Raw genomic sequence first — 11490 nt, 5'->3', positions numbered from 1 at the left:
GAGAAATGTCTCTGTTAGGTGATTTGGTCATCCACTACGCAATCAGTTTGCAGGGCACATTGATTTTATCTATAATCTGAAGAATTACTTCAGCTCCTTTGGTCAGTCGGCAGAGAAAATCCTGAAAGACACGAGGAAAGATCTTCCCTTTTTCTCCTGTCTCTGTCCACTGGATGCTTAAGCCTCAGCTATCTTTGTCTGCAGACAGGTCTTCGTCTGCCCGAAAAACTTCCAATATATTTCTTTTCTTCACTTGGACACTATCCACCTTTCTTTCATCTATACTAAATGCTGCAGGCAATTGAATAAATCCTTTTGTGATTATAAAAAAGGATTATGTGTCTGAACTTTTGAGATGAGGATTAGTTAATTGTATTATTTGGATTTTTCGTATTACTGTTCTCATCTTGAGTTTCATTTTCACAATATTTCAGTCGATGTAACCTCCAACATTCTTGATGTGTATTTGGATGACAACAAGTCTCCCCAGATTTCGAGTACTTTCCACCTCTTTTGATAACCTCCGCAAATGAATGAAAATTTTTTTATTATTTCTTTTGTGCAATGGTTTTTATTACATATTAATATGTAGAAGTGCATTGCATTTTCATAAACTTTGTAGAATTTCTTTTTGGAATATATTTCTTCTCCTTTTTTTCCTCTTCTTCCTTTCTCTTGAGTTTGTTTCACAGCTACTGATGTTGTTAGTCATGCGACTCATTTCTGCCTGTTGATTAGTTGAACTGCGCATTCCCACGTTTTGTGATAAAATTCAAGCTGAAGTTGTCAGTTGGAGCTTGACACTGGAAATGTGTTGACGTGCAATCTTCTCTTCATCTAAACAGGACGTAAAATGTTGAAGTGAACTCGTCTAAGTTACCTGACAAAGTTTATACTGTTGAAGTGATTTTGTCTAAATTACCTAACGGATTTGCATCTTGCAGAGAGAAATCTACTTCAAGTAAATCCAAGAAATCTGCCGAGGTCTTAGACAGTTAAATATGTCAGAGAACTACAAGCCTGCAGGAGAGGAGACACATGTGGGAAATATTCTCACTAGGAAAGATTGAATATGCAGTGGGAATGTCTATCACTATAACTAGATATTTTCTTCTAAGGCCTGAAGAAAATAGATATGCCTTAAGTTGCAATTTTCTAAGTCAAATGAAAAGTTTACATTTGAGAAAAAGATCAACTTAGAAAAGAAAACAAAGGCACGTCTCAACCAGGGAGAAACGGGTCGCCGAAGACGTGTGGCAGTGTGTGTGTTTTCTGCTTCCGATGTCTTAGTTATATTGGAATCGGTTGGCTGTAACTCCGCCTTTTTGATACAGGTCCCAAATGGTCAACAGCCAATCGGAGACCCTTTCACTGGGTCCAGTAACGTGCCACTTCCCACCAAGCTCTGAACGCCCTGATGCAGAAGAAAAAAAGGAAACAAAAAACAACCTTTAAAATTATTGAAGAGAAAAAAGGTTTTTGGTTTTAACAGCCCCCCTCCTCTTCTCCTCATTTGAATTAGGCAGGTCAGTAAAAGCAATAAATATCCATGCCCCATGGATGGCAATTTTTATGGCTTCACTATCAGCTGTCATGTTCACTCAGATCTATCTCGGCTCATTTATATATACTCCAAAACCACTTCAGGGACCATTCAATAACAGTTTTCTTTAGAGTCCAATTTTATGAGAACCAGTCCTTATCTTGAAATAACCATTTTCTCTTTCGTCTTTCTTTTATCATCAGTCCTAGAATGCTTTTCCCAAAGGGGCTTCATGGTAAATTACAACTAAACTGACCACTTGATGTCAGATCTACTTGTCTTGATTCTCTGGAGGTCTCTCAATTAAAACATAAATGCCAATTTTTCACTGCTTGGGAAATATATTTATGGCTTCCACTTAAATCCTTCAGCTATCCATCTTGTGAGAGGTGGGGGTCATTTTGATTATCTGTTAAGAACACAGATTCTTTTTCTTCCATCATTATCATCATCATCATTCTGTTAGATTCAACAATGCAAATCTCCTGAATTCGTGTCAAAAGGACCACCCAAGAGACCAACTGCCCCTCGACTCACCAGCAAGCTTAATGGTGTTAAATTTTGCTCTCTACATGACTCAAATAAATCTGTTAATAGCTTCACATTCTGTACAACTTTTTTGCAGTAATAAAAAATTACAATTAATAAATAAACAAAAAAGACTTGTCATAATTGTTTGATTTTTATCAGACAAGGAGTGTACATTACATAGTTTCTATTCTAAGGAAAATGAAATAACAGTGCAAGACATGTAAGACCGGTTTATACTTTATAGGTTTAATGCAAATTTTTACTCAGTGAAAAGCATGTGCTCAGATCTTTGTTCATTACTATTTTGCTACACGTCATGCACACAAAACAGAAGGCAGGGAAACTTACTTGAATCATTGATATTCCCTGCATGTTCCAGCGAAGAGTTTGGTTTGGCTGTTTTTGGTTGTTTTATTTTATGGCATATCAACCCTTTTCGGTTTATTTAATGCTGAATTCAGTCATTTTAGTATTGTTATAAGTTCTATATAGTTTTTCAAATATTTTTTCATGCTGTTTGGTTTGGTTGCTTCCTTTTACAACGTATAAACTTTTTTCAGGTTATTTAATGCTGACGTCACTCATTTTGGGAAAAGTTTTTATGCTCCAAGTTCTTTATATCTTCAAATATTTATTCACGGTGTTTTGTTTGGTTGTTTCGTAGGAGAAAATTGCTGCTTTTGTTTTTGGCTTTGCAGAACATGATTGAGTCTTGCAAAAGAGAAAGGGGAAAAGCATCAATGTCTGGTGCATTTTAAGTCAGGAAGCCAATATCTTCAGACAGCCTGATCTGGCAAAGAGAATTATTGTCAGTGATAAACAAAACATTAACATTATAATAGCACAGGATGTCTGTCCCTGCTAACTGATTTTGGCTGGCCATAAAAATATGTGAAATAAACCAACCAGTTCCATACATTACAAAAAAAAAGGTCTAGTAAATGAATATTAAATAATGGATACAATCGTTCCCACTACAACATGGGATAGAATATGTAAATCATTATTACATTGAAATCTCTCCTGCAGTGACACACTGTGTGGAGAAAGATGGAATTAGCAAAATGGTAGCTACAGTGAAAAATGAATTGGCAACCACACATGCAAAGAGTATTTGTGCAGATTCCAGCAACTATTTCGTGACGCACAGGAGACTTATTGGTCTTTACTGAGAGGAAGATAACTGATCACCTGAATTCTTAAATACAGGGCATATTGATGAGGTTTTCCAGGGTGTTGGGAAGCAATTCTCATTTAGACAACGCTTAAACTGCTTTGTAAGTATGGGAGTTATGTTCTGGTTGAAGCTTTTTCAATGCTATAAATGGAATGCAGTTGCTTTCCTGATGTAGAATGTAATATTTGCAATGTTGTATGTAGAATGTATTTTAAAATAGATAGAGTAGAGAAAATATATTTAAAAACGATTAAATCGCAGCAACTCAAATTTCTGTTAATTTCAATTAACCTAATTCCATACCCTAATTAACATGGAAAGTTCTTTTGCAACGTTGCAAATAATTTGTACTTTGGTTATAGGATATTGTAGTAATTAATTATTTCTCTCACCCGCAAAGTCTACTTTTCGGTGACCCCCCCCCAAAAAAAAAAACAACAACAAAACATTAAGTATCATTTATCTTTAGATAGAAATGTCTGGAGTTGCTTATCTTTACTTGGCAACCATGAAGTTGCAGATCTTTACTTAATCCATAGTTTGTACAAATAATAGTAATAATAATAATAATAATAATAATAATAATAATAATAATAATGATATGTTTGAAAAATATCAGATAACACCGTGCATAGCAGTCATGAAGTGAGATTGTGGAAAAAATACAAGCTCCTTTTCAGACCTTCTTTTCAGGTCTCTTAACTACAAGTAATAAAGAAGATACTGACTCTCCACAAATGAGGAAGGTTTTATAAGAAATGAACTTTCCTCTATTAGTATAAATATCCATAAAGTTATCCTTCATCTTGGAAGTTAGAAGAGCTTCCTCAGCCCCGGCAGCTACACTCTGGTAAGTTAGCTCATTATTGACTACAAATAATAATAATAATAATAATAATAATAATAATAATAATAATAATAATAATAATAATAATACAGACAATTGCATCTTGAACACTCAGAAAAATGGTACAAACACAAATCGGAAAATGATGATCACAAGATCCTATGGGACATGAATATACAAACGGATAAACCCATCCAAGTAAGAAGACCGGATATCATAGTAGTTAACAAGAAGGAAAATTCCTGGCAGATTGTAGATTTTGCCATTCCAGCAGACCACAGAGTGAAGATGAAGGATACGGAGAAGCGAAGTAAATACACGGAACTGGCCAGAGAACTTAAAGGGATCTGGAAAATGAGGAAAAATAAGATAACACCACTAATAGGAGGAGTGCTAGTAACAATACCAAAAAACTTTGCAAAAAAGAATGGGAGAGATTGGAATCAGAGGGATAACCGAGAAGATGCAACAGATAACAATAATGAAAGCTGCCAAAATATAAAGGAAAACTCTTGAATGTGGCGACTAACACACGCGAACTACAGACACAAATTGAACACACAGAAACGTCTACAGATGTAAAAGGCAAAGGATCACATGGAATCAGTTGTAAGATATAGAGGATCATCTCTCCCTTTTTTGTGTGTGTGTGTCACCAAAAATTGGCACCACACCAAATAAATGTGGATCAAGGAGGATGGAAAGACAGAGGAGAGAAAGCACTAACCAGACTTCTGCTGGTCAAGTGCAAAGAGAACGGGGACCTTAGGGAGGCTTATTGCCACCCAAATTCCAATGGTCGCTGCCAATGAGCGTTGTTGCGATAACACAAATCCTTTTGCAAAGCTTATCGAAAGAGGGGGAGAGTACTGGAAATTTGGGGAGACTTGTTGTCACTCAGACTCCAGAGAACACCACAAGTTGTTCTCAAAAAAGCAATTTTTGATGTTGACTTGTGTGACTACTCCTAGTGGGTAAATAATAATAAATTTCAAACAGCATTTTTTAGTTTATTTATTTATTTTATCGCAGTATTCAATGTCTCATTATTTCTTTTTTCTTTTTTCTTTCATTTCTCTAATCTCGCCCTCTTTTTCTCATCTAAGTTGACAATAATAGTCTGAATAATCCAAATAATACAAAATTAGCAATCCTCATCTCAGAAATTTACAAAATATAATTAAGATCGTCATTGAATTTCTCATAAAAAGTTGAGCCGAGAAAAATTGTGTTTGATCTGGGAATAGAGAATAGAGCTTTTGTTTCCGACTCCATACCTGAACATAGAAACATATATAAAAAAAGGCAGACAGCGATCAAATATCAATGAAAGTTATACAAAACTTTCATCGGCAAATGATTATCACAGAAAAGTGAATAACTTAAATCTTACCTACTTTTTAGTGTTTGAATGTTGATGTTAAAACTTACAGTTTCACATGGTACGCCAAAATGTTGCACTTGAACGGACAGGATGAAACCAGTCTGTGATCATCTGTTTCATTCATTATCGGAATTAGAGTGGAATAATTAAGAATGACACATATTGTGTCCTTGAACGCACAGTAATACGTATACACATGCACACTAATGTTTTTAGTTACACACACACACACACACACACACACACACACACACACACACACACACACACACACACACACACAGACACACAGACACAGACACACAGACACAGACACACAGACACAGACACACACACACACTAATATTTATAAGTAATCTCACACACATATACCCATATTTATAAATGTACACATATGCTCATATTTATAAACATACATGCAATACACACACACTCACACATATGAAGAGAGAGAGAGAGAGAGAGAGAGAGAGAGAGAGAGAGAGTGAGAGAAAAAGAAAGGAAAGCTACATATATAGAGAAAGCATAGGGAGAAAAAGAGAGTATATATACACACATACATATATACGCACACACATATATACGCACATATACATTTTTAATAAATAAATATTTGATATTCACTGACATATATGTTTCATGTTCCTGAACAATCTTTACTGTGACTAACATTACTGTGACTCTGCTTGGACGAATAACTCGTGTCAAGGCGTCTTACTAATAGGCCGTTGTGACAACTACATTAAAACCGACTTTGAAATCTAGTGGACGATGCCCCTGTTCTCTTCCTATTCTGGCGAAATTACTTACGAATGAACTGATCCATATGCATAAATGCCGGAAGACAAGGTATTAATGTGGGGTCTAGATCCAGAGAGCCAACAGAGCTTGTTTGTTAGCTAGACAAACACGCTAACACTTTTGTATGTTCTTTTCAATATATTTTTCTACTCTATTCTCGTATTTTGTTTTTTTGTAACATTTTAACTAGGGTATAACACTGGCGACAAGGATTCGAAAATACGTGCATACAAAAAATCGATTGATCACTGGCGGATGTAGATTCAATTATCAATAAGTTCAGTTAACTTAGCTATAACATTAGCAAACAAAGAACGAGCACACAGATTGGGCGAACTAATTTCAAACTCAACGTGGAGTCCAAACAGCATTTTTTCAAATATAAAACTAAGTGAACCTTCACAAAAAAAAAAACAAAACAAAAACAATACAATGTGTACAAAACTCACGTAAAATCCAACGAAACGTCTTTATATTCATAAAAAATATTAACAACTGCATAGCATAGCAACAAATCGTCAAAATTCACAAAATATTGGGAATATATTATATTGTCACTCTAAAAGAGAAAAAAAATTATTTTTTCTCCTACTTTTCTCTCTGTTTGTCTACCAGAAACAGAACAGTTTTGGTTCGCAAACACTTAAAAAAGAAGACAATTACTTTGGAGGAAAAAGTATTGTTCCTTAGAGGAAGCTAAACTGTAAGTACAACATTTTTTTTTAGTGTAAACTAATGGGAAACGAATAACTGTTTCCCCCTCAGCTGTTATAAACAGTTAAAACTTTGTCAAACCGAACACGGTTATTAAAATAAATCGGTACTTTCTTTATTTTTACTAAATATACAAAAATGGATGGACTCCAGCCAGCTATGACACAATTGGTAAAACTACAGATTTAACAGCAAATAAAATGGAATGAAAAACAAGAATAACTACTCGAATGACAGCAACACACAGAAGAGCAATTATTCACTTGTCAACAGCGTACGGAACTTCAAATTCGTATTGAGGAGTCACTTTCCTAAGTCGTAAAAAACAATGCATACATGGACAATATTACTGCATTTTCACGATTGAATATAGAATGCAATTGGAAATCTTTGCTATGTACTGGAAGAAAATAGTAATTTGTAGCATACTATAGAAGGTACAAAGACTTCTTTAGAATAGACTGCCAGATCGATTAGAGAAAAGTTAGTTCGCTATTACGCAAATCGAAGACTGCTGCACATAATACATTTGTGGATCTTATTTTACCATGTAAAACTTCTGAGCTATCTTTTACTGATAACTGCCGCAGAACTTGCTGCTATGTGCCCAGCAATACAATACACACTCCAATATAAGCCAGGAAAAGATATCCCATTGGCAGATACGCTGTCACGAGCACCAACAAACAAGCCAGAGTTGGAAGAAGTAACGTCAGCAAATAATTTGACAATGCAAATAATACAAGACCACAAGCTTGTGGAGATTCGCCACAAACAATAACCAAGCAAATGACGAAACATGAAATATACTGGCACTAGCAGGATGAAATGCCTGATATACATCCCATGAACCAAGATATCACCAATATGGTTAAAACATGTAAAGGTTGTGCCTTGACAGCAAAGGCACCATCCATTACTTATAAACTCTGACCAAAAGCCAAACAACCGTAGTCCAGGATACATATAGATTTTGTGGGCCACTCGAGAATTGTTACTACTATATAGTGATGGATAGTTTCTCGAAATGACCAGAAGTGCTAAGATGTAGAAACTCCACCACAGCGGTATCCATTAATTTTTTTACATGAGCTGTTCATTCGTTTTGCTGTTGCTGATTGCCTTGTTAGTGAAAATGTCACCAAATCCACTTCTTCAGAAGTCAAAGAATTCTGTAAGACTTACAAGATAAAACATTTCACAACACCGAATGTTTTGCAAACATACTAAAAAGGGCACTAAATAAGGCTTACGGTTCATTCACGGAAAAGTTTCAACAACAGTTTCTTCAAGTTTATTGGGTTACGGCAAACCCTAACACACCAGTAGCCGATTCGTCAAACGAAATTATGCTTAACCATAAAACCAGATCAGTATTCAAAAAGCTATTACCGAGACAAACCACACAAAATAGAACCTCTACTGTACCACTACAAAAGTACGATCTTGAAGATAAAGTTTACTTTAAGCACCATTTGATATTCAGCCTCTTCAAACCACACCAGAATCACGACGTTCTGGCAGAGAAAGGAAGTTCACAAACCCACTAACTTTGGAAATAACGTTTTCTTTTACGAATTGAGGAAGATAATATCGAGGATCAGCTACATAATTATATGCATAATCCGGGCTGGAAATTCAAACACAAAATGCATGTGAACCAGGTACGGAAACATATAACTGAGGATCAAGCTGATCTGTCGCAAGAAGAAAAGCTATTGAAACCGTTTACGACACATTTGATATTGAACCTCCCTAAATTACACCAGAACTACGACGTTCTGACAGAAAAAGTAAGTTCACAGATCCGTTCATGATCTACCCAAAAAGAAAGAAATACTGATACACCTTTCGGAGTGATCAGAGGGAGAAGGTGTTGTCACACTTTTGTATGTTCTTGTTAATACATTTTTCTACTCTTTTACCGCGTTCTCTTTTCCTTGTGACACTTTAACGAGAGTTATAACACTTTCCTACTACCACTTTCTCACAGAAGAGACGTTGCTAGTATTTCTCTACTCCATAGGCATCTTCATGGTAGGTTCTCGACTGGGCTTCAATTTATGTTTCCACCCCTGAAAAATATTCACAACAAATACCTTTCTAGCTAAAACCACTATCAATAGTTTCCTTTTCGCTTTCTTTCTCTCTGGCTAAAACTAAATAAAACTTCTATGGGCAAAGTTTCTTCCCTAAACTTATCCACCTGAGGAACACAATACAGTAGGTCTGCTTCTCAACTAACTATAACATGTCCGTTTTCAAGTCCAATGTAAGCAAATTCTTGTTTATCCACCCTCTTAGATAATCAGATTCTGCCCAATTTATCATTACCAATCATCACGTTGTTATTTCACCACCCAGCTTACACTTAACTCTTATCCTGAAGTGGTTTCTGAGCCTTGATAAGTGATGAGTCCTTAGTAAAAATTGTGAGAGAAATAAGCCCTATATTTTATTTACAAACCTAATTACAGACAGTGCTTAATCTATCCAAGGGAGAGAACACACAGAGGACGAAGAGAAAAGAGAGTTTCGTATGACATTTGGACCACCGATAAAGATTGTAAAGACAATTCAACTTTATTTAAATATTTTTTTCTAAAACAAAAGGTTATTGTGTTTTTTTTTTCATTACATTTATCTTTCCCTAGACTAAAATAAAGAATATCCCAGTTTTTTTTCTCCTTTCTACTCTTTAAATATGTGTTTGAGGTGAAGTAGCAGGGGGGGGGTGGCATTGCAGTGCGGAATCTAATGATTCTTTCCTCTCTGCCATTTAACAGAGCTATCCCCCTTGCAGTCATTTTGAAGAGACGAATTGGAAATAAATTAGTTAAAATTCCATTTAAAGTATATTGAGAATCAGGTTACAGTCACAGAACGAGGAGTGAGGGTGCAGATGGGGGAGTGGTAAGAGGCAATTTGGAGCAAATGCTTAACATCATGCGATGAAAGTGTAAAATAGAAAAGGAAAGAAGAATAACATCTGCTTTTCTATTATTTTATTATTTCATTCTCATCTTGATTGTTATATTCACAACGTTTCGGTCGTTATAACCTTCTCAGGCACCTAGTTTTGAACTTGGGAACCTCCTATCCGAACTTCGGCATAACAAATTTCTACCTAGAAAATAATAATACTGATAAGTAGTGTATATTTAATTTGAAATTGACTATTATTGAAGGAAAATAGCGTCGTATTCTTAATGTTATCTTTTTTGTCCAAAAGACGGGTTTAATCAGAGTTATCTGTTCCTTCAGTGATTCCTTTCAGTTGTAACTTGTTTAAATAAAATCTACTTTATTGTTGATCTACATAGAATCGTTTTAATCCAATTATTTCTTCATATTTGTGCCTTAACACTTACAGATCCATTTCTTAAAAGGAATCTATATACCGAAATCGAAAACTTGGACTATTAGAAAGTTGTAATATAAGGAGAAATTGAAATTTACATATGACCTATGAAATTTGGATGGCTCTGTCGAATAAAACAGAAGTTATAGACAAACGAGTAAGATGTCTCAAAATAGTACATATAGTGAGCAACAATAATCTGCTAAATAGATTTTATATAGAATTGAATACGATATTGGAATCATTATAAATACTAGATTATAACACCAGTAAGGAAGCTGTAATGTGAGTAACAATAAAAAATTAAAAAAAAACATAAAAACAACAGGAAAACAATGGAAGACTCCCTGAATCTCTAAGTGCATCATTAAGGAGGCTTATGAAACCCTAACTCCCTTAAAAATCATATATATATATATATATATATATATATATATATATATATATATATACATATATATATATATATATATATATATATATATATACTCTTTATTTGGTTTTACATAATGTGTTGCTGCACAGTCATAAGCATGTTTCGGTCACTTAGCTGCTAGTAACTAGAGACCTCTTCAGGCAATACAGCTTATACGAAAGCAAAGTTTACAATGAGTATATCGGGTCTTCCTCGTCACATGGAGTTAATATCAGGAGTTTCCGTCAAAAAATAAGATTTGGTTGTATGTAAATAAGACGCAATAGGTGTGCGGATTCGAGCCTGTTTTTTGAGATATAAGAATGAATGGGGGAGGGTGGGGTTAAAGGTCGAGATAGAGGTAATGGAAGATTAGAAAGAATAGTAATACTGGGAACTCAAAGAAAGCGGACGTTCGCGGTAGTCGAATGGAAAATAGTAAGACGAGCAAACACATGTAGACACCTAGACGATCCATGTAGATTATGTCTTCAGAAAAAATTTGCTATCCTATACTTTAAAGAACCCCAACATCTATTAAACTGTAGGAAAAAATAACGAAGAACTGTGTACACAGGATAAACTTTAGTCTAGGATAGAGATATAAAATAATTATTATCTATTTATTAAAAATATCTAGTGATCTGACCTATTTTAAACCTAGGTTTAGTTAAATGTGTGTTTTTTTAAATATTATGTTAATATATATATATATAT

Source organism: Euprymna scolopes, chromosome 12 (assembly GCF_053919585.1).
Source record: "Euprymna scolopes isolate OS-2025 chromosome 12, ASM5391958v1, whole genome shotgun sequence".
NCBI lineage: Eukaryota > Metazoa > Mollusca > Cephalopoda > Sepiida > Sepiolidae > Euprymna > Euprymna scolopes.
This window is presented reverse-complemented; position numbering follows the sequence as displayed.